This window comes from Bubalus kerabau, chromosome 1 (genome assembly GCF_029407905.1).
Source record: "Bubalus kerabau isolate K-KA32 ecotype Philippines breed swamp buffalo chromosome 1, PCC_UOA_SB_1v2, whole genome shotgun sequence".
NCBI classification, from domain to species: Eukaryota; Metazoa; Chordata; class Mammalia; order Artiodactyla; family Bovidae; genus Bubalus; species Bubalus kerabau.
Genome location: NC_073624.1, coordinates 114,441,257 through 114,462,738, shown reverse-complemented (window position 1 = coordinate 114,462,738; position 21,482 = coordinate 114,441,257). Strand labels below are relative to the sequence as shown.

The 21,482-nt window shown below is 38.9% G+C and overlaps 1 long non-coding RNA gene across 2 annotated transcripts in view; it reads left to right on the top strand.

Annotated features, from left to right (window-relative positions):
• Window positions 1-10,942: 10,942 nt before the first annotated feature.
• Window positions 10,943-21,482, top strand: part of LOC129656482 (uncharacterized) — a 113,395-nt gene continuing 102,855 nt past the window's right edge. For both annotated transcript variants that reach the window (XR_008716357.1, XR_008716358.1), the window contains exon 1: window positions 10,943-11,215. This is a non-coding gene — a long non-coding RNA (uncharacterized LOC129656482). The remainder of the gene's footprint in view (window positions 11,216-21,482) is intronic.

Genomic DNA, 21,482 nt, shown 5'->3' with positions numbered 1-21,482 from the left:
CTTGAAGAAAATCTAGGCAATATGCTCTTTGACATTGCTCTCAGCAATATTTTTTGGCTCTGTCTCCTCGGGCAAGGGAAATAAAAACAAAAATAAACAAATGGGACTACATCAAATTTAAAAAACGTTTTCATAGTGAAGGGAACTATCAACAAAACAAAAAGTTCTCCTGCTGAATGGGAGAAGATATTTGCAAATGATGTATCTAATAAGAAATATTTAAAATATAAAGATAACAGATAACTCAAAATCAGAGAAACAAAAACTTGGTAATTCCTTCAACTTCAAAATATTCTCTTCTTATGGTTAGTTTCTTGCTATCAAAATTTGCTAAAAACAATAAAAAGTAAAGCTTCTTTGTCAACCACTCTCAGAACCATGGAAAAACCTATGTGAAGAATGTTGGTTGAGTGTTTAATTTATATTTCTTTTCAGGTAGAATTTTCCCATAGACAAGCAATTATTCCTCCTTAACTCCATCTAAGTTTCTTCCAGTTTCTAAAACCTGATCTTAACTTACACAATAAAAAAAATGCCAGCTTTGCCTTATCTGAGATGAATGCAGAAAAAAAAGATAATCTGTTTATTTAATACTTTGATTTATATGATTCAGATTTCCTGAATATTTTATTCCCCCTTTGGGAGCCTTTGGGTTTGGAAAAGTAGTTCCAAACTTCTACTCAGTAGAGGCTTCTGTAAATTCTCGTGTATTGTGTTTAGATTGTGAAAGGTGAAGCCTGCATCATTCTTTATATAAATGAACAGATTCTCTTACTGACATGGTACAATACATCACCAAAGATTATCTACTATATCTATGCCAGGGACTGGGAAAGGGGGGGCGGTGTAAATAAAATTAGAGAAGTGATAACTTCGGACTCCCAACCTCAGGACTCTGGACAGTGAACTGTTTACTCTCTGTGTTGAAAAGAGTCACAGTATATTGAAGGGAAATAAATGAGTGGTCTGAATTGCCGACTCCTCATCCAGGGAGTGGCACACATTTTGCAATTTTGACTTGGTCCAAAAGGTCTATGTTTTGTGGCTGACTTCTCCATTCATTATGGGTGCTTTAAACGGGAACCAGCAATCATTATTTGCTTTGATCAGAGCCATGTAATTATCATATTAGAATGACATTACTAACACTTTATTGGCTATTGGAGCTATGAGGAGGAAGACACTGAGGTCCAGCACAAGCTCATTGGCAGAATGCTAAACTCCATCAGTGGTATCTGCCATCTGCAAAAATAGCCCACATTTGCCCTCTGTTGAAGTTGCCAATTGGCACTCTACATTCTGGAAAGTTACACCAACCAGGCTTCTCTGGCTGGTGTATAAGAGAAATCCTTAAGAATGAAGATACTAGTGAGAATTTTCATTTTAGGAAGAAAACAAGAGGCAATTTGCTGTGGTAAGAGAAGACTCTAACCTAGGTACTTTTAATCTGTGTGACTTGCACAAGTTATTATAATTCTCTGTATTATTATTTCTTCACTGGTAAATGGGATTGTGCTTGTCTTTCCTCAAAAGGTTGTTACAAAGGCATTTTCCAAGGTTTTACTCTGAATCAAGTACTTTGCTATACATTGTATCTAGTTGAATAAACTGAGTCAAGTCCTAATAGATAAATTCTAGTGGATAATCTAGTTCTAATGGATTAAAAGTTTAGTGATATAGTGGGTTTTACTGACATAGCAAGGGTGGCAAATGGTCTTTTACCATCAGGCCAGATGTGTTACTCCTTGAGGCTTGTGGTCAAAGTATTACATTAATATCATCTCCGTAAACCTGGTGGCTTAGATGGTTAAGAATTTGCCTGTAGTGCAGGAGACCTGGGTTCAGTGCTTGGGTTGGGAGGATCCCCTGGAGGAAGATATGGCAACCCACTCCAGTATTCTTGCTTGGAAAATCCCATGGACAGAGGAGCCTGGTGGGCTACAGGCCATGGGGTCGCAAACAGTCAGACAAAACTTGGTGACTAACACTTTCACTTTCACAATAATGAGCACACTGGTTCTAGACCTTGGTTACCAAGGATTCTTGAAGAAATGGTCAAATCTAGAACTTGGTCAGGAAACATACAAGATGAGCCTGGAGCATCTTTAATTTCAGAAGCAGTACTACCACAAATGGAATGTATGATACAGGAGGCAGCTAAAGAGCTCCCAGTAGCCAGAGCTGGAGCAATTTGATCAGCCCGTTCTGGATTTTCATCCAAATCATTAATTAATATGTATGAGTTCATACTTATGTAAATAAATGAATAAATAAATAAATGGGGAATAGACAAATCTCTCACATAGGAAAATCTGAATAATCTATGTAGATATCTTGTCCTGAAGGAAGTGGAGTATAACTCCCCATTCCCTAAGTGTGAGCTGTACACAGGGACTTCATCCCAAAGAGTTAGTGTGGAAAGAGGGGAAAAGAGTCATTCTACCATAGAGAAGCCTGACAAACAATACCTCAGTCAGGTGATCAAGACTAACGTCAACAGTGATGTATTGACAGTATACACCCTTGAAGAACTCTGATGACAATGGTCTCTTTAAAAAATATTACCTCTCTGGTCTTTCTCCCCAAAACCCATAGCCAAGGTCAGACAAATCTCAATGAAGGCACGTTTGATGAAAAAATCTGGCAGTACTCTGCAAAATTACCAAGGCCATCAAAAATAAGGAAAGTCCAAGAAATTGTGACAATCAAGAAGAGGTTAAGGAGACATCTTAACTACATGTAATGTGCATCCTGGATGGAACCCTGAAGCTACAAATAGGCATTTGGGAACAACTAAGGAAATCTGAAAAAAATGGAGAGTTTAGTTATTAAGAACCTATCATTATTTATTCATTAATTGTAAGAAATGTATCATACTGATCTTCCTAATGGGGAAACGGAGGGTGAGGTATATGGAAATGCTTTGTACCATCTTTGCAATTTTTCTGTCATCCAAAACTATCCTAAAATTAAAATTTATTTTAAAATCATATTAATAGTAATATATCTTCCCCATGGGGATATAACAGAGTTCTTCACAATAAAATGAGAAAAACCAATGAAAGCCAGGACTAAAGTCAACAATTCTCATCCCTAAAAGCTAGACCAGAATTCATTCACTGCTTTCTCTCTTTATCTTACAGAACAAAGCAAGACTGAGAAATGAATGCCTGTTTCTGTCTTCACATATAATTTGCTGGGGGATTTTTGCAGAAGCTAAGGCCTATAGCTGGTGATTTGTTATGTAAGTGAATACTGAAACATCTCTGGTCAATATCATTTGGGTAACAAAAGATATACGTCTTTGGTCAGTCAGTGGTCAATAAGAGACGGCAGAAATTATGTGTGGATATTTACCTAACACTTGAAATTGAAAATTTTAAGGCAATAGGAAGTAAGACCTGATGAATTTTCTATAGAAATGTATCATAACATCTAAGGAGAAAATGAGGATTGGAGAGATCTTTTCAAAGTAAAGGGCAGAGACATAATAAGCAACACACCCAAATGACATTCCAGGATAAAGGAAGGAGTGAGGCAGCGGGGTCTAGCTCAGGGTGTGGAGTAATATCTTACACCCCTCCTCTTGCTAAACCTCTACATCTTAGGTAAATTGCTTACATCTTTGAGTAAAAAAAAAAATGCATAAAACTTCATTGGAGTCCTGTGTGTGTTCAGTCAGGTAGCAGTGACCCTTGAAGTGATAAACTTGCCCACCAAAAACTGTTTACGTAAAGGACATCACAGGCTACTCGTTGCTCATGACTTGCCTCTGCTCAAGATGATGCAACTTAAGGTGTCGGAAGTTTGATTGCTCATCCTCCAAGGATGCTTAGGGACACTTTGTGGGTCAGAAAATAACTTCTCAGACAATTTCCTCTCAGAAGGAAAAAAAACAGGAATACTTAAATAATACTTTGTCCTTTATTAATAGTTCAAGTAGGTCCTTGGTTATTTAAATGGCATCATGTACTTATCACCCTGATGGTAAAATTGAGCTGAATAGAAAGAAAGCAGGGCATACCCACAACCCTTCTACATCCCCAAGGACACAGAAACCCTTGGAGGTGCAAGCAGTCACCCTCAGAATGGCATGGGGCTGAGTCAGCTCTCCTGCCCAGCAGTCAGGCAGCAGGATTTGGCTTGTACGTGGCAGCTGGGAAAGAAATATAGATGTTCAAGTTTTACATGATGTGTTGAGTTTCCTCTCTCACTCAGAAACTTGGGTGTCCCTTTTGTCCCTTTTTTGCTTGATTCTTTTAGTTTGCAAAGAAAAGGGATACATAAAGGAGGTTTATTATATGAATATGCAGGAGGAAATAGCAGCTAGAACTTGTGAAAGGCAGCAATTGCCTTTAAGGCAGGCCTTACAGAGACTGGTTTGACATTTGGAAGCTGGAAGATTGTTCAGAGGAACTCACTGATTCCTCAGAAATAGGCTTTTTTTTTTTTTTTTTTTCCAAAGTATACTAGTGTTCTATGATTTGGGTGACTTTCTTCTGTTCTCCCCATCTCTCTGCCTCTAATATTTTGGGGTCTATGATTACTTTTTCACTATTCATCACACTGCTGCTAACTGCTGCTAAGTCACTTCAGTCGTGTCCGACTCTGTGCAACCCTAGAGATGGCAGCTCACCAGGCTCCCCCATCCCTGGGATTCTCCAGGCAAGAACACTGGAGTGGGTTGCCATTTCCTTCTTCAACTCATGAAAACAAAAAGTGAAAGTGAAGTCACTCAGTTGTGTCCAACTCTTCGCGACCCCATGGACTGCAGCCTACCAGGCTCCTCCATCCATGGGATTTGCCAGGCAAGAGTACTGGAGTGGGTTGCTATTGCCTTCTCCAATTCATCACACTAGCCTATTTTTTTCATAACATCTGCTTTCTCAAGGTTTTTGCAACCATTATCTGAGTCTCTCTGCATGCCTTAGAGTTACAGGAGAATCTGGTTCATTTGGAAATTCACCATCTGGTTCAAGGAATGCCCACTGGGCAGGGCTTTTTGTCACAGGAGACCAGTGACCATCCTATGTTTTGGTAAAGTCAAGGGGCATAGACAACATGCTTGTGGAAAACTGGACAGTGAGCACTAGCTGTTCAATATAATTCAGCTGAAGAAATTCCAGATTGATGCCTGCCCCTCAGAGAATACTTAAAGATGCTCAGTGCGTCAGAAAATGAAGGGAGCCTGTTAGGCGCAGTCAACTGTGGTTAAAGGGGAGGGCAGAACTGTCCATGGTCCTGGATGCCACTGTCTCAGGCAGAAGGCAGCAGTGGACATGTATATTTTCCTCAGGATGGCCTGTGTGCATAGCAGGCACTTGGGTTCTTTTTTTTTTTTTCTTTCTTTCTTCTTCCATTCCTCCTAGACTAGAAATAATTCAAGAATGCAATAATGAAATGTCTATAAAGTTTACTAAGATTAAGGACCAAACTGTGCTTAGAACAGAATTTTGTGGTACATGTACAAGGAAGCTTCAATTCAGTTCAGTGCAGTTACTCAGTCATGTCTGACTCTTTGTGACCCCATGGGCTGCAGCACACCAGGCTTCCCTGTCCATCACCACCTCCTGGAGCTTACTCAAACTCATGTCCATCGAGTAGGTTATGCCATCCAACTATCTCATCCTCTGTCATCCCCTTCTCCTCCCACTTCAAACTTTCCCAGCATCAGGGTCTTTTCAAATGAGTCAGTTCTTCGAAGCAGGTGGCCAAAGTATTGAAGTTTCAGCTTCAGCATCAGTCCTTCCAATGAATATTCAGGACTGATTTCCTTTAGGATGGACTGGTTGGATCTCCTCGCTGTCCAAGGGACACTCAAGAGTCTTCTCCAACACCACAGTTCAAAAGCACCCATTCTTCGGCACTCAGCTTTCTTTTAGTCCAACTTGAGAGGCTATGCATGACTACTGGAAAAGCCATAGCTTTGACTAGACGGATCTTTGGTGGCAAAATGACCACATACTATGGAAATAAAAGTTAATAGCCTCAGGACCCTCTTGACTAGTGAGACTAGTATGGCTGGGAAGAGGCACCCAGTGAGAGGTAAGTGATTTTCTTTCTTCTTTTTTTTTTTTTTTTTTTGCTTTGACTTCTTTTTCCTAAGTCAAGTTGCATTCCTTTCATTCACATTCTTTTTTTTTTTTTTTTTTGGCACTAGCAGTTAGTAGTTTATCAGGAGAAGGCAATGGCCCCCACTCCAGTACTCTCCCATGGACGGAGGAGCTTGTTGGGCTGTAGTCCATGGGATCGCTAAGAGTTGGACACGACTGAGCGTCTTCAGTTTCACTTTTCACTTTCATGCATTGGAGAAGGAAATGGCAACCCAGTCCAGTGTTCTTGCCTGGAGAATCCCAGGGACAGGGGAGCCTGGTGGGCTGCCGTCCATGGGGTCGCACAGAGTCAGACATGACTGAAGCGACTTAGCAGCAGCAGCAGTTTATCAGTGGTCTCCCTTACTTCTGATATAGTTTCCCTGCAAATTCTTAAAGATTCTAAACAGAGCTCTGTGGTTTATTTCTATCATTTAATTTCAATAATTAGTATATTACTTTTTTGTAATTGCAATTTTAGAATTTTAGGTCCTTCTTTTAATAAGAGTTGGATTGCCCCTGTTTGCATATGTGACTAATACTGTTTGGTGTGCACTGAGAGTATTTCTTAATGTTTTAATTAAAAACCATGCAAATAATTTTCATCCACTATTATATATAATAAATATTGGTATTAGATTAAACTGTGTTGTACAAACATGCCTTCAAAAGAAATTCCCTGTAATAGAGATTGGTTTCTCGCAGAATTTGTGTCAAAGAATACAGTAGTCAAATCTGAAATTGAAAAAACTCACCAAAAGTCAGAAGTTGTAGTTTCCTACCAAATCTTTCTAAATTATACTTTGTAAAATAATGCATAAAATTTAAAGACAAATGAGATATTATAACATTCAATAGACATGTATCTCAAAAAAATACTAAGTAAAAATAAGTAAGAGTGAGATACAAAAAAAAAAATTCTGTAGATATTCAAAGTACTTTGGACAACTTTTTGTTATTTTTCATAGGTAAAATTCTAATGCTAAGAATATAGCTTCATATTTTTGTAATGTAAAAAAGTTATACTTGTAAATTATGCCTGTAATGATATTACTATGGAGACATGAATCTCTTCTCTTTGTTTCTCTTTATATTCTATTCCACCACTGCTCAGAGATAATAAAGACCCCGGGCACTGCAGTACTTATTAACCTGTTTCTTTTAAGTGTGGAATTGGAAACAGTTCCAATTCCAGTTTGAGATGAATATACATACACATATCAAATCCAGCAAGTGTTTCACATATGAATTTACTTGTGATTGTTAACTGAAAGTTGATAATAATTGCTTTCACTGTTATTGTTAAAGTTGAGCACTTGAAGCCCTATTAACAATGTCATATTGAACATAAGGGTATTTTTCAAAGTCTTGATGGATGTGTTTCATGTTTTAGCTAGACAGAACACTTAAATGCAGACAATTTAAATGGATGAGCTGTTTGAATACTTTCCTTTCTAAAACTATATTCCTTCTAAAGCTTTTTCCACTGCTGCTGCTAAGTCACTTCAGTCGTGTCCAACTCTGTGTGACCCCATAGACGGCAGCCCACCAGGCTCCCCTGTCCCTGGGATTCTCCAGGCAAGAACACTGGACTGGGTTGCCATTTCCTTCTCCAATGCATGAAAGTGAAAAGTGAAAGTGAAGACGCTCAGTCGTGTCCGACTCCTAGCAACCCCACTACCAGGCTCCTCCTTCCATGGGATTTTCCAGGCAAGAGTACTGGAGTGGGTTCCTTTTTAATCTCTGACAGCTAGTAGTTACTTTGTATCCCTAAGCACTTAACCAAGGGTAGAAACCCTTCTAGGCTTAACTTCACACAAGTTCTGGTTTAGGAAACTGCTGCCAAGTTGGACCAATTCCCTCTTGGTGATTACATTTGTGTCCCCCTCTCTGTTCTCAGTGGACCAGCCTAGTTCAGGTCTTTACAGCCTTTTTCCTTGGAGTTTCAGTAGCCTTCTGGCTGAACTGTTCGCACTGTCTTACTCATGGCTGCCAAATAATGTTGTTCAAAACACATTTCCTGATCATGTCAATTTCATATACGTGAAATTAAAATGACTACTAAACAGTAGTCATTAAATTTATGTAGTCATTTAATTAAATTCAATGACTACTTAATGGTTTAAAAGATATAAGTATTTACTCAGTTCAGGAATTGAGCAGAGCCCTGCTAATACAAAGATGAATAAAACAGCATTCTTGCCTATAGATATTTACAGATTTCTAGGGAACAATTATATATATTATTTACTAAGTGGAATTTACTAGAAATTAAGTGTATAAATTTATAGCCCTATTGACATTGATGGGAATACCAGACCACTTGACCTGACTCTTGAGGAATCTGTATGCAGGTCAGGAAACAACACTTAGAACTGGACATGGAACAACAGACTGGTTCCAAATAGGAAAAGGAGTATGTCAAGGCTGTATATTGTCACCCTGCTTATTTAACTTATATGCAGAATACATCATGAGAAACGCTGGACTGGAAGAAACACAAGCTGGAATCAAGATTGCCGGGAGAAATATCAATCACCTCAGATATGCAGATGACACTACCCTTATGGCAGAAAGTGAAGAGGAACTAAAAAGCCTCTTGATGAAAGTGAAAGAGGAGAGTGAAAAAGTTGGCTTAAAGCTCAACATTCAGAAAACAAAGATCATGGCATCCAGTCCCATCACTTCATGGGAAATAGATGGGGAAACAGTGTCAGACTTTATTTTTTTGGGCTCTAGCATCACTGCAGATGGTGACTGCAGCCATGAAATTAAAAGACGCTTACTCCTTGGAAGGAAAGTTATGTTCAACCCAGATAACATATTGAAAAGCAGAGACATTACGTTGCCATCAAAGGTCCGTCTAGTCAAGGCTATGGTTTTTCCAGTGGTCATGTATGGATGTGAGAGTTGGACTGTGAAGAAGGCTGAGGGCCGAAGAATTGATGCTTTTGAACTGTGGTGTTGGAGAAGACTCTTGAGAGTCGCTTGGACTTCAAGGAGATCCAACCAGTCCATTCTGAAGGAGATCAGCCCTGGGATTTCTTTGCAAGGAATGATGCTGAAGCTGAAACTCCAGTACTTTGGCCACTTCATGCGAAGAGTTGACTCATTGGAAAAGACTCTGATGCTGGGAGGGATTAGGGGCAGGAAGAGAAGGGGACGACAGAGGATGAGATGGCTGGATGGCATCACTGACTCGATGGACGTGAGTCTGAGTGAACTCCAAGAGTTGGTGATGGACAGGGAGGCCTGGCGTGCTGCGATTCATGGAGTCACAAAGAGTCGGACATGACTGAGCAACTGAACTAAACTGATTGACATCTCAATATGCATATTTAAACACACATGTGTTATAGAATCACACAGATAGGTCTCGGATATGTCAGTTCAGTCACTCAGTCATGTCCGACTCTTTGTGACCCCATGGACTGCAGCACACCAGGCCTCCCTGTCCATCAACAACTCCTGGAGTTTACTCAAACTTATGCCCATTGAGTCGGTGATGCCATCCAGCCATCTCATCCTCTGTCGTCCCCTTCTCCTCTCACCTTCAATCTTTCCCAGCATCAGGGCCTTTTCAAATGAGTCAGTTCTTTGAAGCAGGTGGCCAAAGTATTGGAGTTACAGCTTCAACAATGAATATTCAGGGCTGATTTCCTTTAGGATGGACTGGTTGGATCTCTCTGCAGTCCAAAGGACTCTCAAGAGTCTTCTCCAACACCACAGTTCAAAAGCATAGATTCTTCAGTGTTCAGCTTTCTTTATAGTCTGACTCTCACATCCATACATTACTACTGGAAAAACCATAGCTTTGACTAGACAGACCTTTGTTGGCAAAGTAACATTTCTGCTTTTTAATAAGCTGTCTAGTTTGGTCATAACTTTTATTCCAAGGAGCAAGTGTCTTTTAATTTCATGGCTGCAGTCACCATCTACAGTGATTTTGGAGCCCCCCAAAATAAAGTCAGCCACCGTTTCCACTGTTTCCCCATCTATTTTCCATGAGGTGATGGCACCTTATACAATGATCTTAGTTTTTGAATGTTGAGCTTTAAGCCAACTATTTCACTCTCCTCTTTCACTTTCATCAAGAGGCTCTTTAGTTCTTCTTCACTTTCTGCCGTAATGGTGGTGTCATCTGCATATCTGAGGTGAGTGATATTTCTCCCGGAAATCTTGATTCCAGCTTGTACTTAATCCAGCTCAGGGTTTCTCATGATGTACTCTGCATATAAGTTAAATAAGCAGGGTGACAATATACAGCCTTGATGTACTCCTTTCCCTATTTGGAAGCAGTCTGTTGTTGATATCCAGTTCTAAGTGTTGCTTCCTGACCTGCATACAGGTTTCTCAGGAGGCAGGTCAGGTGGTCTGGTATTCCCATCTCTTGAAGAATTTTCCACAGTTTATTGTGATCCACACAGTCAAAGGCTTTGGCATAGTCAATAAAGCAGAAATAGATGTTCCTCTGGAACTCTCTTGCTTTTTTGATGATCCAGTGGATGTTGGCAATTTGATCTCTGGTTCCTCTGCCTTTTCTAAAACCAGCTTGAAGATCTGGAAGTTCACGGTTGATGTATTGCTGAAGCCTGGCTTGGAGAATTTTGAGCATTACTTTACTAGCCTGTGAGATGAGTGCAATTGTGCGGTCGTTTGAGCATTGTTTGGCATTGCCTTTCTTTGGGATTGGAATGAAAACTGACCTTTTCCAGTCCTGCAGCCAATAAAGATTCAAACCTCCTTAAAAGCACAGAGCGTAGAGCACGCCCTCTCCATCAGGCCAGCTGGGCCTGATGTCCTAGGGCCCTTGTCGGGTGCAGACTGCGCATGTGCCGCAGCTGACAGCGTTCAGGCCCTCGGGGTCCGTCCGGATTCCGGACAGTGTAGCAAGAGGACCTGCCACCGGCAAGAGAGCGAGGTGGGCTCTGTAAGCCACACTTGGCTGCCAGGGTCCAATGTCTTTTAAAAAGAGAGAGAGAAAGATTCCATGAGAGCTCCCGTGTTCCTTCTATCATGTGAGGACACGCTGAGAGACGGCCAGTTGTTGAACCAGGAACCTGCTCTCTCCAGACGCTGAATCTGTTTATTCCTTGTTTTTGGACTTCTTGGCCTTCGGAAATGTGAGGAAATCTTTTCTTTCTTTCTTTCTTTTTGCTTACTGGCCACCCAGTTTACGGTGTTTTGTTGCAGCAGCCCGAGGTGCTGAGCCAGGCCCTGTGAAGGGAAGGTGCTCACTCTTGCGTGTTGCCTAGTGTGCAGGCAGTCACTGAGGTGCCCTCCATCCTGTCTGGTCCCCTCCCATCTCCGATAAAACATGCTTTATTCACATCTACATGGCCATTGCAAATGTGGTTCCGCCTTCCTCCAGTTTCTGTTTGTTACTTCAAATTCTGGAACCTCTTCAAACGGTCTTTCTTAAGTGTTTTGTTTATATTTAATTTTTTCCCCCTTAACATGACTGCTAAGTGTTCATAAGTCAACACTAACTGGCTCCTTTTTCACCTTGCTTTCCATGTCCACAGTGATTGCCAAATAGCCCAGTCACGGTTCATAGAAGGGGGTGGTGGGGGGGAGCTGTGCATGAGGGAAGAAACAGGGCCAAGCAGAGGGCAATAGAGGGGACTAACAAGGGGGAATATCTACTGTTTCAGAAGTATTCTACCCCTTATGACACAGGTGATAGACATTAGAGCTATAACTGTGTGCTGACCCTGGTGTGGTAGTGGTAAAGAGTCTGTCTGCCAGTGGAGGAGACGCAGAGACACTGGCTCTGTCCCTGGATTAGGAAGATCCCTGGAGGAGGCCATGGCACCCCACTCCAGGATTCTTGCCTGGAGAATCCCATGGACAGAGGAGCCTGGCGGCTACAGTTCATGGGGTCATAGAGAGTCAGAGACGATTGACTTGACTTAGCACCTGTGCTGCAAAAGGAATCATAACACACTCCTGTTGCTTACACCACTTTTCAGATCCCATGGGCATGAGTAGCATGTGCAGAAATGCAGGGAGAGCCTCGGGATATACAATAATGGCAAACATTAACAGTATTTAGGTTTTTTCATCTAATTACATTGAACTCATGCTATTCGTTTGGGGCTGATATTCTAGACAGTATTTAAAAAACGTTTTTCAGAAAACCATAATGTGATATGGAAATCGAGCATTTCACTTTAAAATCAGTATCCACTCTGGTATATTATAATAGACTTGCCAGTTAAATATGAGCGGAACTCTAAGATTTTGATGATCTATGTTGCTGTCTAATCACCTATCTAAAATACATAATGATGGTAATTGATAATTCTTTTACTTATTGAGTGTTTATTTTGTTGCAATTATAAATGAAATTTTTAATATGAATTATCTTACTCAGTCCTCCACAAGCATAATATGATATGCATGCTCAGTCGTGTCCAACTCTTTGCCAACCTGTGGACTGTAGCTCTCCAGGCTCCTCTGTCCATGGAATTTCCCAGGCAAAAATACTAGAGTGGGTTGTCATTCCCTTCTGCACGGAATCTTCCTGACAGAGGGATCAAACCTGCATCTCTTGCATTAGCAGGCAGATTCTTTACCACTGCGCCACCTGGGAAGCCCTATAATGTGATATACTTGATTTTAATATATCCCTTTTGGAAATTAAAAATTAAACCTTAGAGAGGTATAAAACTTATCCAGAATTACACAGTTAATTGTGTGAGTCTTACCTGAGACTCTGGCACATATGTCAGGTTTTGGGGGGACAGAGTAGGGACAAATGGAAAGGAGTATGATAAAGCAAGCCCTGTGTTGCATGCTTTCTTTATCCCCAAACTGGCATAATAGTGGTATGTATCTCATAGAGTTTTGTGTATTAAGAATAAGTAATGTACCTAAAGCATTTAACATGTTGACTACACTTACAAAAAGCAATAAATGCTCTTCTGTCCATGGGATTTCCCAGGCAAAAATACTGGAGTGGGTAGCCATTCCCTTCTCCAGATGATCTATCCAACTCAGGGATCAAACCCGGTCTTCTGGTTGCAGGCAGTTGCTTTACCCTCTGAGCCACCAGGGAATCCCCAACAAATGCTAATTATTATTCTTATTAAAATTTTCATGAAATGAGTTAGAGGTAACTATATTTGGAATAATAAATGTACAAAGGTTTTATTTAAATATAAATAATGTGGTGTAAACATCACTGAGACATCACAAGTGGCATCTTACCAGTGACTAGCTATGGGACAGACTATAGTGCCACTGATGGGAATATCCCTTGACTATCTCTCTATTTTCGAATAATTTTTGTTATCTCTTTCTTTTCTTCATATACTCTATGATCCTCCTTACCACCTCCCTCTCATATCTTGCTCCATACTCTTCAAATGATCCAACAATTTTCCTTTATGTTTTTCTATGTCATTTACCTACCAGGCTGTTAACAATTGGCTAAAATGTTGCACTTAGGAGCCTGCCTGAGAGTTGTTGTTCTCATATAGGTCCTTAGGGATTGACCTCTCCCACCAAAATGTTAATTGAGCAAGACTGTATTTAACAGGCTAACATGAAAATATGTAGGAACACTCTCCTGCATTCAAAATCATGAGAATTCAGGATGAAAATTTTAATTTACTTGTGGGAAAATTGTTTTTCACTGTGGAGTCACTTTTCTCAAAATTATATTTATGTAAAGATATGTTTCATAATGACAATGACATATTTTGCTAGTAGATAATTTTATGATGTCACTTCCTGAGAGCAAGCTCCAGCTCTTGTCCTTGTGTTTCCAGTGCCTAGCGCATAGTAGGTGCTTAAAATTGTTGAAAGAATAGGGACGTAATTAATAATAACTAGTTATTCAGTTCAGTACAGTCGCTCAGTCATGTCCAACTCTTTGTGACCCCATGAATCACAGCACGCCAGGCAGCCCTGTCCATCACCAACTCCCAGAGTTCACACAAACTCATGTCCATTGAGTCGGTGATGCCATCCAGCCATCTCATCCTCTGTTGTCCCCTTCTCCTCCTGCCCCCAATCCCTCCCAGCATCAGAGTCTTTTCCAATGAGTCAACTCTTCGCATGAGGTGCCCACAGTATTGGAGTTTCAGGTTTAGCATCATTCCTTCCAAAGAAATCCCAGGGCTGATCTCCTTTAGAATGGACTGGTTGGATCTCCTTGCAGTCCAAGGGACTCTCAAGAGTCTTCTCCAACACCACAGTTCAAAAGCATCAATTCTTTGGTGCTCAGCTGTCTTCACAGTCCAACTCTCACATTCATACATGACCATAGGAAAAACCATAGCCTTGACCAGGTGGACCTTTGTTGGCAAAGTAATGTCTCTGCTTTTGAATATGCTATCTAGGTTGGTCATAGATAGCATATCCTTCCTGCCAAGGAGTAAGCGTCTTTTAATTTCATGGCTGCAATCACCATCTGCAGTGATTTTGGAGCCCCCCAAAATAAAGTCTGACACTGTTTCCACTGTTTCCCCATCTATTTCCCATGAAGTATAAGTATAATTATAGTAATAATTATGGTGTGTGAACCTGTACTCCTTTTTTGGAGAATATACCCATTGACAGTGTTTCAGCTCAGGCCTCATTGATTCTGGGAGACATATGTACGGAAACACATACACACTGCACAAACACAACCCACATCTAATTAAATCAATAATTGAAATATTTGCTTCACTCTGGAAGCCTAACATTGATGATGCTATGCATAAATCTATTTGACTTTCTAAAGAAGCCCAATGATGCTTTTCAGAACTGCTTTACTCCCTAAAAATGTCCTAGGGATAAAGCCTTAGTAGACTTTTTTTTTTCTGTTTGCAGGCATATTTTAACTGGCCTACTTGAAATACTGTTATGAAGCTTAGGGAATCCACGGTTATTATCTGTGAATTTCATGTTTATATCTTTGGTTATAGCAGAGAGACTTTAAAATTTGACTTATAAAGAAAGACTTCTGAAAAACAGATGATTAATATTTTTTTACAAAAACAAGGATCAAATTGAGACGCAAAGGAATTCATTACCCTTAGTAAAATAAAATGACTAATGTGCAAATATGGGAAAGGTCATTGTATTTGATGCTCGCATTATGCATAAAGAGATGAGACTTCTTTTGAAGTGTTTATTATGGTGATTTGCCATGGGACTGAGTTTTGAAATCAATGCATGTAATTAAAATGCAAAGTGTCTGAGTCCTGTGGTAACACAGTAGTGGCTTAACACAACCTAGGACACACACACTTGGTTATTTGTGACCATACTTTTTGTTTAGAGAAGAAAAGGAATTAGCCATCTATGGACAAGATGCGTAACCTCATAATAAAACAGAGACAGTTGACATCTCAATATGGTTTGACTTTCTCCTGTCTAGTGAAAGATCATTTCATGGGCTTTATCATGGGAGTGTTAAACTAAAAATTTATTAAAGGGAGCAGAGAGTGGTGACCTAAGGATTTGAGTCAGAACATAGGAATTCACATTCTGGCTTGCTTCCTTCTCCTTTTAATAAAACTAGGCCAGTATCAACCTCCTTCAGCCAGTGATTCTTCATCTTCAGTGAGGACTGGGAAAGCAGTATCCACTCTCCTATCACCAAATAATTTAAATATATATATATATATTTATTATATAAAATATAATATATTTAATTATATATATTTATATAAAATATAATGTATATATATAATTACATAAAATGCTAGTTAAGCTTCAAAAGTAATGATTTTCTGTATTACAAAGGATTGATAGGAGTGAGACATGCTTAATGACCACAGTGAGCTGGGGATGGATCTTAGGGCGCTTACTGACTTCTCTACAGCTCTTGCACAACCTTTCACAGTTGTGAAAGATGTTTGTGCAAATATGCCTTTAGTTTCAGTTCTTCTAGCACATTCATTATTTTTTATGTCACTTCTTGAGGGCCAGGTTTCCCAAGCATTTTACAATTTAACTTTTATGCGTCTATGCAAGAGATTTATGTGTGCTATTTTTGAATGTTTTTAAAGGAACTATTTGGAATAGTTTTATTCTTTCTATTGATTTTTTTTTTTTTTTGGCTCAGTTAATAGGTTGCCACATTACTTAGTGAGTCTAAAATTGAATATCCTGTTTGTATATCTGAAGCAGGTAATGGGTAATTATTGTCATTTTGAGGCTGGTAATGTTCACTTGAAAGTAAAAATTACATTGATTCTCTGACTTGAGTAAAAATACTTTCTACAGAAAATGTTCATGACACTTTGTTCTAAACTTTTTTAAAAAAAAACTCTGTAACAGTCTTATCTAAGTTCCACCAAAAAAATGAGTTTATAGTTGTACTGAAAGCAGTTATCTTCAAATATTATGTGTTTAGTTATTTAAATAATTTCTATAATTGAGAATATGTGGATTGGTTTTAGCTAATGACATAGTTTTCTAAATATTTTAATGGAAAAAAAACCTCTCCATGCAGTTCAGATATAACTAGATTATTTAATGAACTATGTGGAGAAAATGGATTCAGCAGCTTGTGTTACCAGCTGTGTAACCCTGAGGGAGTTAATCTCTCTAGCCCTCAGTTTCTCTTCCATGAAATACTGACCTAAATGATAATATCTAATCTAGTTGTACAGATTTATGGTTGAAATCAAATGATGCTTATATATTGTGTAAGGATGTACTATAAAGCATAAAATATTATATACTTTTTAGTACTAGCAAATATCTTTATCACACTAAAACATCATTTAAAGACATTTCAGTGTTGCAGGCTCTTTTCTTCTTGAAATGCCTTTGTTAAAAAAAAAAAGGCTACCAATTTCTATCTTTTTTTTAAAATTTTATTTTTAAACTTTACATAATTGTATTAGTTTTGCCAAATATCACAATGAATCCGCCACAAGTATACATGTGTTCCCCATCCTGAACCCTCCTCCCTCCTCCCTCCCCATACCATCCCTCTGGGTTGTTTGGTTTCTTTCTATTGTCTCCTCTCCTCTGTATGTCTCTTCCTGTGTAAATGTTAGTATCCTTTGGTATTTGATCTGCCCTCTTCACTCCTTATAGTCTACTGGTTGGAATTGTTCTGTAATTCACTAATCCATCTAGGGCATGACTGTCTCCTGAATCATATTTCTCATTGTGGAAAAGTGTAATAGCACTCATGCAATCACTGATCCCGGATCTATTTCATCTTTAACTTCTGTATCCAGCAGATTACCAAGGTTCGTTAAATTCACCACTCAGGTATTTCCCAGATCTCCCTACAGATGCTATCTTTGCTCAAGTCTCCCTCATTTGGATTGTTAAGAGCCAGTTAGTTTTGCTGGCCTCAGTCTCACCTCAACCCAGTCGAATACTCCACCACTCTGTTTGGATGAGTCTTCTCGAGTACTTCGTGGACCTTATTTTCACATGGTTTGTAATTCCACATGGTTTTTGATGGGTTCCTGTCAGGACAAAGTACAAACTCCGTATTAACGCAAACATTTTTCATGCTGTGTTCCCATATGCACCTCACTCCAGGTAAACAGATCTGATAGGATTTCCCAAAATTCCAACATTCGGGAATAGAGTATGAATTCCAAAACTCTGTGCCTTTGTGCACATCCTTTCCTTGAAATGGCCCTTCTCGTTTTCATCCCTCATTGCCTGAAAATGTTCACCTCAAACATAACTTTCTCTCTTGAATTTTCCTGTGCAAAATCACTACATTCCTTTGTGATTTTATGAACTCCTTTATAGTCAGGATTACAGCCTTTAAGAAGATACCTTTAAAATTATTTTTTTTAAGATTTGTGTTCCTCAGTAGGCTGAGCTTCTGGTCTGTTTTTCCTAATAAAAATGCTCGTTGAAAATGTTTATGAGAGAATGAATGAATGGTAATGCTGTTTTGGGTTTCATTTCTTATCACTTCCAAAATAATAAGGCAAGGAGAAGGCAAGGAAACTCAGGAAATGGGAAGAAGGCGAGGCCTGGTGATAAGCTGCCATCAGCCTTGACAGGAAGAAACCTCTTTTGCTGTTGGCTGTGTGCTTCAAAAGACATTCTTTATGACTCATGTTGTTTGTGACAAGTTACGGCCTGTCCTCTGTTCGTCTGTTTTTTCTTTAAAGTATATTTGTAGACACCATTGTGTAGTGAATATAATAAGTTTTTCTAAGTTTTTCTGAGGATTCAGATTAGTAAATAGTTTTCTTTTCATGCAAACATTAAAAGTTAGTGATTCTGACAAACACTGCTTCTCATTTTTGAACAATAGATTTCCTTTCTCCCTCTAATTTAAAGATCTTGTGAGCAAATTCACAGTTACTACGAACATCAGATAAAAAGATACTCTGAAAGAAATATACATAATATTTTTTTTATTCATGCTAGGTTATTTGTGACATTATATCTATGTTTAAGACCAAAAACAAATGTCTGATAGGACATTAATAAGATTTAAAAGCAGCATATGTTATCAGAGAAACCTGATAGTACTATGGTGTGATCATATTCCTGAAGCCCACGATCCATCAAGACAGGGAGCTGGTGTATCATATTGTCATGGCAACGGGATGTTGTCTTAGGTTTAAATTTGTTTGTGTTGCAGATCCATAACTTTAAAAGCTTATCCAAAGCTTTTAAAGAACAACTTGTATTGCTTCCGTGGTTCATGCTTATGCTAAAAATTCATGGCTATTTTGCAAATGGTAATTTGAGTATTCTTTACTTTTGTTCTCTTTGTGTCTAAAGTGTGCAGTTATCAGACTAAAATGATTATGCCTGAGTGTTTTGTTTTGTCACTTGCGCGGCTTCAATATAGAGGTGTGGAGGTAAAGATTTTCTTCCCTATCTTTGCCATGCAGAGACTCTGGCTTTAGGCTTTTGGATGTAAGCACATATATGCTTTCACTGAGGCAATAATGATGAAACAGAGACAGCTATTTTAACCTCCTGAATATTCCGAACCTAATAAGCTTATTGTGTTGTTCCAAAAAGCCAAACCTTGCAACACTCTCACTGCTTTCTGCACGGCAAAGACACCTCTCATGCCCAGACCTCCGTAAACACTGAAGAAAAAAGTGATCACTGGTCCTGTTCATTGCTTAGCAGAATGCCCTTGACACCCCTCGAGTTGCAGCACAAGGCTGACAGCTGGGTTCCCATTCGGAAGCCGGAAGCCGGGAACAGAGAATCAGGGGAGCAGGAATCACAAAGAGTGAGAAGGAGACAGTGAGGGAGGGCGGAGGGAGGGGAGAGAGACAAACAGCAGGAGAGACAGAGAGAGAGCTGGTTGTTGTTACTGTCTTTGCACCTGTTAACCCCTTGGAGTTAGAGGTGGAAATTTCCCACATCAGCTTGCCCTGTATTATCGCCTCCAGTGAAGCAAATTGTTTTTATAAGTTAGCTTTATTTTTAAAGACGCATACAGATGAAGGTTATGAAGTGAATGTGAAATAGAAAAGGCATTCTGTGATGGTGCTGATACCAAATTGAGAGGAAAAGCATCTGCAGAAGAAAAAAAAAAAAAACAAAACTAGGAACTAGACTCAAGTGGGTTCTGGTTTGTTGTTGTTTTTTTTTTTCTGCTACCAATTATTTGTCTCAGTGTCTTCATATTTGGGTGACAAAAAAGACGAGATGAAAGACATTCTGTAGGTTTTTCAAGTGGACCTCAGATGTTTGTTTTGTTCCTATTTTTGTTGTTTGATATTTTTTTTTTTACTTCTTCCTAGATGTAATAAAGATTACAAGAGTTAAAATCTTGCAATTTTTATGCCTGTGTATCTACTTTCAGCTTGCCAAGAAACATGATGACTTTTATAAAGTCAGTTCAATTATTTATAATTTGATTTTAGAAAACTCAATTTGTGGGTCTAATTGTAATTCTTTAGTATTCATAACTCCTTCTGGAGCCCTGGGTCATATGCTTTAAGAAAGAAAATGAGGAGTATTGAATAAAAAAAGCAACCCTTTGTTTGGTCAGCAAAAATTCGTCCTTCACTTCTATTGTTGGGAAATTGAGCTTCTAACATCCCTGGTGATTATAAAATATGCCTATTGCAGAAAGACAGACAATAACATTTTAATATCCCATCAAGCCAGATGTTAAAGGGCATGATTTACTCCAGCTGTGTGTTGGACATTTTTCTTTTTGTTTACTCAAGCCTAGGATTATTTATGACTATCAGAGACCCTCAGTTGATCTCTGGTAACTTGAAAGTGTAGAGCCTTGGTGTAAACTTCAACTTGTCCTAAGAAAATTGCTGTTGGTAATGGAAAACTTTTTTTAAAAAATATTTTTCTGTGGGGAATAAGTATCTGTTTGGAATATCTTGATAATATTAGGTATGCATCCTTAGAATTTTTTTCACAGAGCTGGGACTGGCTGTGAGCAAAGTCAGCTGGAGAAAAGGCCCGATGATGTGGTAATTGTGGAACTGCTGTCTTACATAATAGTTGAAAATTATTTTACTAATCCAGCACTATTATACGTTTCAACAGGACTCTGCCTAATAATTAAACTTGTGATTTTTGGAATTAGATAGACAGCTTAAAATTCTGGCTCTGAAACATATTCCTAGACTTGTGTGTTATCAAGCTTAATTTATCCGTACCTCATTTTCCACATTATTATTGGGATAGTTATAATAGCTACCTGAAAGAGTTATGAAAATTAAAGGAGGCCATGCATAGCAAACACTTAGAACAGTGGGTATTATGTACCAAGTGCTCACAATATGTGTTTTATTGCTACTTCTCTGTATCAAACCTTGGAAATCTTTACTATATTTTTTAGTATAAACCCAGAGAAGATGAAGAGGAACATGTAATAAGTTGGTATGAGTTGAGCATTTCCTGCCCTGCAATCAAGGTCTTGACAGAAATCTAGGGAAGCAATGAAATCTGGAAAAAAGGAATTGATTAAGATGCAAAGGAAGAGTGGATTTTTACATGAAGTGACAATTTTAACTTAAAATTTAATCAATAAAAATAAGGACCAAATAAAAGTCAGCTTAGAAAGCTAATAACATTAAAGAATTTTCATCAACAGAGGTCCTGAATTTACAATTACACTGTTCTCCAGGATAAAAGTTGTTGCTTTCAGTCACTTAGTCGTGTCTGACTCCTTGTGACCCCATGGACTGAAGCTTGCCAGGTTTCTCTGTCCTTCACTATACTCCGGAGTTCGCTCAAATTCATGTCCATTGAGTCGGTGGTGCTATCTGATAAAGCAAAACAACACTGCCCCATAATTTGCTTTTATGAAGTATTAAGATAATCAGAGGTAGAAGGAGGATTAAGAGCCATTAGCAGTATTTTGCGGCTTGGTGATGGGAAACACTAGTGGTTTCGTTCTTCTGAAAATACGAGAGACGAGTACCATTATTCTCAATTTATAAGTGAAGGTGTAGGGGAGGAAAT